Source organism: Lissotriton helveticus, chromosome 8 (genome assembly GCF_964261635.1).
Source record: "Lissotriton helveticus chromosome 8, aLisHel1.1, whole genome shotgun sequence".
Taxonomy (NCBI): Eukaryota; Metazoa; Chordata; class Amphibia; order Caudata; family Salamandridae; genus Lissotriton; species Lissotriton helveticus.
Window position 1 is genome coordinate 433,962,473 of NC_136069.1, and position 7,526 is coordinate 433,969,998.

The window sequence follows — 7,526 nt, forward strand, 5'->3', positions numbered from 1 at the left end:
AGTGATGTGTGCTGTTGATAGTGTGTGCTGTGTGCTGGTGAGTGCTGTGTGATGTTGAGGGCAGACTGCTGTTGGGGGCAGAGTGATGTTGGGGGCAGAGTGCTGTTGGGGGCAGAGTGCTGTTGGGGGCAGAGTGCTGTTGGGGGTAGAGTGTTGTTGGGGGCAGAGTGCAGTTGGGGGCAGAGTGCTGTTGAGTGCAGAGTGCTGTTGAATGCAGAGTGCTGTTGAGTGCAGTGTGCTGTTGAGTGCTGTTGAGTGCAGAGTGCTGTTGAGTGCAGAGTGCTGTTGAGTGCAGAGTGCTGTTGAGTGCAGAGTGCTGTTGAGTGCAGAGTGCTGTTGAGTGCAGAATGCTGTTGAGTGCAGAGTGCTGTTGAGTGCAGAGTGCTGTTGAGTGCAGAGTGCTGTTGAGTGCAGAGTGCAGAATGCTGCTGAGTGCAGAGTGCAGAATCCTGTTGAGTGCAGAGTGCAGAATGCTGTTGAGTGCAGAGTGCTGTTAAGTGCTGTTGAGGGCAGAGTGCTGTTAAGTGCTGTTGAGGGCAGAGTGCTGTTGAGGGCAGAGGGCTGTTGAGGGCAGAGTGCTGTTGCGGGCAGAGTGCTGTTGAGGGCAGAGTGCTGTTGAGTGCAGTGCTGTGTGTTGTTGAGTGCTGTGTGCTGTTGAGGGCAGAGTGATGTGTGCTGTTGAGGGCAGAGTGCTGTGTGCTGTTGAGGGCAGAGTGCTGTGTGCTGTTGAGGGCAAAGTGCTGTGTGCTGTTGAGTGCTGTGTGCTGTTGAGGGCCGAGTGCTGTGTGCTGTTGAAGGCAGAGTGCTGTGTGCTGTTGAGGGCCGAGTGCTGTGTGCTGTTGAGGGCAGAGTGCTGTGTGCTGTTGAGGGCAGAGTGCTGTGTGCTGTTGAGGGCAGAGTGCTGTGTACTGTTGAGGGCAGAGTGCTGTTGAGTGCTGTTGATTGCAGAGTGCTGTTGAGGGCAGAGTGCTGTTGAGGGCAGAGTGTTGTTGAGTGCTGTGTGCTGCTGAGTGTGTGACTATGTGACAGTGTGTGACTATGCAGGGTGACATTGGGAGTGTGCGGGTGAGCAGTGTGTGAATGTTACGGGGCAGTGTGTGAGTGTGCAGAAAACACCACACACACATACACCACACACACATAACGCACACACAAACCACACACCTCAGTCTCTCAACACCACACACTTGTCACCACTCAACACAACACACTCACCACCACACTCACTCCCCAGGCTCACCCCCACAGACTCACCAGCACACAGAAAACAACACACACAACAACACACCCCCAGCCGTCAATGAATGCTTTCACCATGCACAAACACCAACAGCCATCATCCATCTGTGCACGCTTTTACCAAGCACACACCCACCAGCCGTCAGTGCACCCTTCCACCAGGCACACACACCTCCAGCCGGCAGTGCACTTTTCCACCAAGCAATCGCAGTATGGTACACTTTACTTTTAAACATATTCATATAAAGCACAGCATGCCACCATTGGTAAAATTACAATTCAACCAACATACTTCCACTACACACCACATGCACACACTCCATAACACATGGCAAAAAGACATTGGCATTTACAATGCCATTAGCTCAAACTCAAATAAATCCGAGCCCGATTGCATTTCTAATGCTTGTTTCACCTGCTGCTGTATGTTCGGATTGTTTTGTTAAGTGCCCATCCTTTGTTTTCTGTACCCCTGAGCCCGTTGCCCCTGTGCCCCCTCTCCCTTTCCCCCGCTTTCCTTTCCCCCCTTCCCTGTCCCCGCCGTTCTTCTCGCCGCTGCGTCCCTGCGGCAGCCCCCCTGTTCCCCATTGGTCGCCCCGCTCCCACCTCCCAGCTGCTCCTCCCTCCCTTTGACCCTCATATGGAGGCCGCGCAGCGCTAGAGAGAGCGACCTTTGACCCTGTCACCAGGCAGGTCACTCCTCTCACCGCCACTCAGCCCCCTGTGTGACCTGTGATCCGCTCGTGCTGGCCCGCCTACATCACAACTGAGTTCTGTTTCAGCTGCCGATTTTTTGTTTGTTTAGTCAGTGCCCTTCCTTTGTTTTTCTCCGTACCCCTGTGCCCGTTTTGCCCCCGTGCCCCCTCTCCTTTTCCCCCCGCCTGCTGCTGTTTGTTCGATTTGTTTTGTTAAGTGCCCATCCTTTGTTTTCTGTTCCCCTGCCTTCCCTGTCCCCGCCGTTCTTCCCGCCGCTGCATCACTGCAGCCCCGCCCCCCTGCGGCCATTGGCCGCCCCGCTCCCACCTCCCAGCTGCTCCTCCCTCCCTCTGACCCTCATATGGAGACCGCACAGCGGACACGCCGCTGGCGCGGCAAGCCCGTTCGCGCCTGGACCGCGCTCAGCGCCAGGACCACCAGACCCCGTGCCCCCCGCAACGCCAGACTGCACTACGACTCCAGCACCCTCCACGCACTCAACACCGGACGAGACCACCCCTGCTACCGGGCCACCCCGAAGCACACCCAAGGGCCCTTCACCTGCCGGATCTGCAGATTCACCAGCATCCAGCCCACCAAACCACCAACCAGAGAACCCAATCACCTCCGCTGCATCCTCCTCAACACCCGCTCCGCTTGCAAGCACGCCATCGAACTCTGGGACCTCCTAGACTCTACCGCCCCCGACGTGTCGTTCCTGACGGAGACCTGGCTGAACGCCACCTCGGCACCAGACATCGCCATAGCCATCCCACAGGGCTACAAGATCCCCCGCAGAGACCGCACCAACAGAGCTGGAGGGGGTATCGCCATCATCCACATGGACACCCTCAGAGTCTCGACCAACACGGACGACACCCTCACCACTGCCGAGCACATGCACTTCCGGGTCCACACCGACCCCAACACGACCCTCTAAGGAACACTCGTCTACAGACCGCCCGGACCAAGACCACAGTTCAGGGACACCATTGCCGACCTCGTCAGCACCCACGCCCTCGCTTTGACGGACTACATCCTCCTCGGGACCTGAACTTCCACCTCGAGAACAACAACGACGCCAACTCCACCGCCCTGATCAACAACCTCGCCAACCTCGGACTCAAACAGCTCATGACGACACCCACCCGCGCCGCTGGACACACGCTGGACCCCATCTTCTCCACAAGCCCCCACGTCTCCTTCAACCACACCACCGAACCCCACTGGACCGACCACAGATGTGCCACTTCACCTTCAGCAAACCCACCACACACCACCGCACCAAACAGCTGCCACGCTGCTGCTGGGGCAAGGTCACCAAGGACCAACTGACTACCCTCAACCTGAGACCACCCGCCGACCCTACCGACCCCGACACCGCTGCGACCAACCTCAAACAGTGGATCAACGACTGCGCCAACACCCTCGCCCCTCTCCACAACCAACCACACCAACAGGATCTCCGGATCTCCAAGCACACCTGTCGGAAACTGGAGAAGTAATGGCTCCACGACCGAACACCAGACAGCCACACAGCCCACAAGAGCGCCACCCGCAAACACCACCAACTTGTCAGGACCGCCAAGAGGACCGCCTTCAAGTACCGCCTAGACAACAACGCACACAACACCAAAGCATTGTGAAAGAACTCTCCAACCCCAGCTCCAACACCAACGACATCCCACCATCACAAGACCTGTGCGACTCCCTGGCCCCCTTCTTTCACCGCAAGATCACCGACATCCATGACAGCTTCAACTCCCAGACCCCCGCATCCACCACCGAGTACACCACCCCCGCGACCACTACCCGCACCAGCCGCCTGACCGCCTGGTCCGTCAGCGACGAAGACACCACCAAAACCATGAACTCCATCCACTCCGGATCCCCTTCCGACCCCTGCCCTCACCACGTCTTCAACAAAGCCAGCACAACTATCGTGCCCCACCTCCGGAAAACAATCAACAGCTCCTTCGAGACAGCAACCTTCCCAGAAAGCTGGAAGCACGCCGAGATCAACGCCCTTCTGAAGAAACCCAAGGCGGACCCCAAGGATCTCAAAAACTTCCGACCCATCTCCCTGCTCCTGTTCCCGGCAAAAGTGACAGAGAAGATTGTCAACAAACAGCTTACCCGCTACCTCGAAGACAACAACATCCTGGACCCTTCCCAATCCGGTTTCCGCAGTAACCACAGCACCGAGACCGCCCTCATCGCCGCCACTGACGACATCAGGATCCTGATGGACAAAGGAGAAACAGCCGCCCTCATCCTCCTGGACCTTTCAGCTGCCTTTGAAACAGTCTGCCACCGCACCCTATCAGCGCGCCTCCATGACGCCGGAATCCAAGAGAAGGCCCTAGCCTGGACCACTTTCTTCCTCTCCGGCAGAACCCAGAGCGTCCGCCTACCACCCTTCCGCTCGAAAACCACCGAGATCATCTGCGGCGTCCCACAGGGATCCTCCCTTAGCCTGACACTGTTCAATATCTACATGGCACCGCCCACGTCGCACGACAACATAACCTCAACATCATCTCCTACGCCGACGACACCCAGCTGATCATATCCCTCACCGAAGACCCCCACACCGCCAAAGCCAACCTCCACAGAGGAATGAAGGCCGTAGCCGACTGGATGAAGGACAGCAGACTGAAGCTGAATTCAGACAAAACGGAGGTCCTCATTCTCGGACCCACCCCATCAGCCTGGGACGACTCTTGGTGGCCCACATCGCTAGGCACAGCCCCGGAACCCACAGACCACGCACGCACAGACCATGCACGCATCCTCGACTCCACCCTCTCCATGACCAGGCAAGTCAATGCCGTCTCTGCATCCTGCTTCAACACCCTCCGAATGCTCGGCAGGATCTTCAAGTGGATCCCTCCCAACACGAGAATAACCGTCACCCAGGCCCTCATCACCAGCAGACTAGACTACGGGAACGCCCTCTGCACAGCAACAACAACCAAGCTCCTGAGACGACTACAACGAATCCAGTACGCCTCGGCACGTCTGATCCTCGACGACCCCGACGCAACCACATCACACCCCACCTGAGAGGCCTGCACTGGCTCCCCGTCAACAAGAGGATCACCTTCAAACTCCTCACCCATGCACACAAAGCACTACACAACACCGGACCTACATACCTCAACAACTGACTCAGCTTCCACATCCCCACCCGAAGCCTCCGCTCAGCCAACCTCGCCCTCGCCACAGTTCCTCGTATCTGAAAAACCACCGCCTGCGGCAGATCCTTCTCCTACCTCACCGCCAAGACCTGTAACGCTCTCCCTACCAGTCTACGACAGACTCAGGAGCTGCTGGCCTTCAGAAGACTTCTCAAGACCTGGCTCTTCGATCAATCTTTTATCCTCGTTTCGACCGTTGCCCGAAACTTTGTGTAGTTGAATGTATGAAAGCGTATGATCAAAAAATGTCTAACCTGTGACCTATTAATGAGAATCAACTCCTTATTTTCTTTGTTAAAACCCATAAAGCCATTTCCTCTTCTCCCATTGCTCGGTGGATTAAGTCTGCTATGAATTTAGCAGGTATTAACATAGCCAAGTTTCAAGCTCATTCACTTAGAGGTGCTATGGCGAGTAAGTCACTATGATCTGGAGGTAAGTTGGATGATATTCTTAAAGCTGCTGACTGGTCTAACGCTAGTACCTTTGCTAGACACTATTGTAAACCAATTGAACACATGTCTAATGTCGTTTTAGAAGGCCACCAACATGCATTGTGTAGCCTCAGTTCTTGTAATGAAATTGCGATTCTCCTATTACCATGCCTAGAGAATCTAGATTTCATTAAAGACACAGAGGCTGACATTATCCCTCCCGTCCCATTCCCCTGTTTGGTGACTCCTTGTTTATTCTCACTTATAGTTTGATTGTTCATCTGTTTCTCATTGACATGTTGTTTCAATTGTTTCAACTGTTTCTCATTGACATGTTATACCTTGATTCAATTTTGTAGTTATCTTGATTTGTCTGTGAAGCCTTTGGTCACAATTTTTCATTTCTTTCTTTCTTTTCAGATAATCCTTCTTCGTGAACTACGTTTGTGGATATCCCCTTGGTTGGTTATCTTCTTCACATCTCCTTTGGATGTCAGCCTTCGAGTTTTTCATTCGTGCTGTTTCATTGGATCTTCTTTATCTTCTCTTCGCCTGATTTAAAAGAGGCAGATGGTTGTCATGTTATGTTTCTTAGCTTGTTTCAATGTTCTTTTGGAACCTTTGTATTATGACTCATGCGGCTGCTTGGAACTGCATTAAAAGTCATTGCATAATGTCAGCCTCCGTGTCTTTAATGAAATCTAGATTCTCTAGACATGGTAATAGGAGAATCGCAATTGTTCTCATTACAACACATGCCTTTTGCAAGCTGATTATGCAACTTGCTATTTGCATCGTTATGGACAGTTAGTGTCCAATCCATTTTGACCATTTGTCCATCGTTGGTTCTCCGTATGTTTTTTCAAGAGTTCAGCCTTTTCTGTATTAGGTATGATTATTAGACAGTGCGTGGCAATTCATGGTGCTGATTTATCAGCACTTTGCATGCTGGTCCTTGTTATGCCAGAATTAAAAGCAATGGTTTGGTGTTTGTTGAATGCAGACCAACCGGATATATCCTTGAGTTTGGTTAAATTGCAGGAAGGTGGGCTTGTTGTTTTGGGAATATGCAATTGCCAGAACCGCCACGTCAAAGTCAAATAAGCACATGTTCCGTCAATATGTATCAGCAGTTTTTAAACTGCAATGTGCAAAGCTAAAAACCGACCCTTATGGATGTGTAGCTAAAAGATATATTATTGTGGCTATGGCATGGGGATAAATACAGAGCTTCATGTGGGCTTACTGTGACTTCTTATGAGGCTTAGCACCAACCCAATGTGAGGGATAATGGAGCGAGGACTTTACAAATGTGGCCATCCATGTGGGGGGATATTGCAATTCTACTTATCTGTTCCTCTGCCAGATTTCGAATTTATGACTTAGCGATAAAAATGGCATTAATGGCAAATGATGACAGAAAGGGGGTAGAACCATTTGCAATCATGGACATTCACCACTAAAAGAGGGCTGCTGCAGGATATGTATTTAAATAAGGTCAGCAACAGTCGATACCTATGTGCTGTGTTTCCTCTCCTAATAGGAGTGCATAATGCAATGTGAGACTCAATTTCACCCATGATACGATTGCGAAAGCAAGTATTGAAAAAGGTGTAAGCCGAAACGCATTTGAGATGTCATGAGTGATGTCACTGACCATGTCATGAGTGATGTAATATGTGACGTCATCAGCAGTGCATTGCACGCGCAAGTTATAGTGAGTCCAACTAACTATAACGTGGGAATTTCAATGGTTTTATGTGAGTAAAATTTCCACCTAACTATAACTGGTGTGAAACCTATGGTTTTTTCAGTGAATTTAATAGGTTTTTTAAATGCTAATTCCTAACTATAACTGGTGTGAAACCTATGTTTTTTTTCAGTGAATATATATATATATATATATATATATATATATATATATATATATATAAAATTTCTATGGCAAAATGAAACC

The 7,526-nt window shown here is 51.7% G+C and overlaps 1 long non-coding RNA gene across 1 annotated transcript in view; it reads left to right on the forward strand.

The window, feature by feature from the left end:
- The window catches only part of LOC144771671 (uncharacterized), a 115,373-nt gene extending 109,237 nt beyond the window's left edge, over nt 1–6,136 (forward strand). The window contains exon 3 of the long non-coding RNA XR_013599422.1: nt 5,990–6,136. This is a non-coding gene — a long non-coding RNA (uncharacterized LOC144771671). The remainder of the gene's footprint in view (nt 1–5,989) is intronic.
- The last annotated feature ends 1,390 nt before the right edge of the window (nt 6,137–7,526 follow it).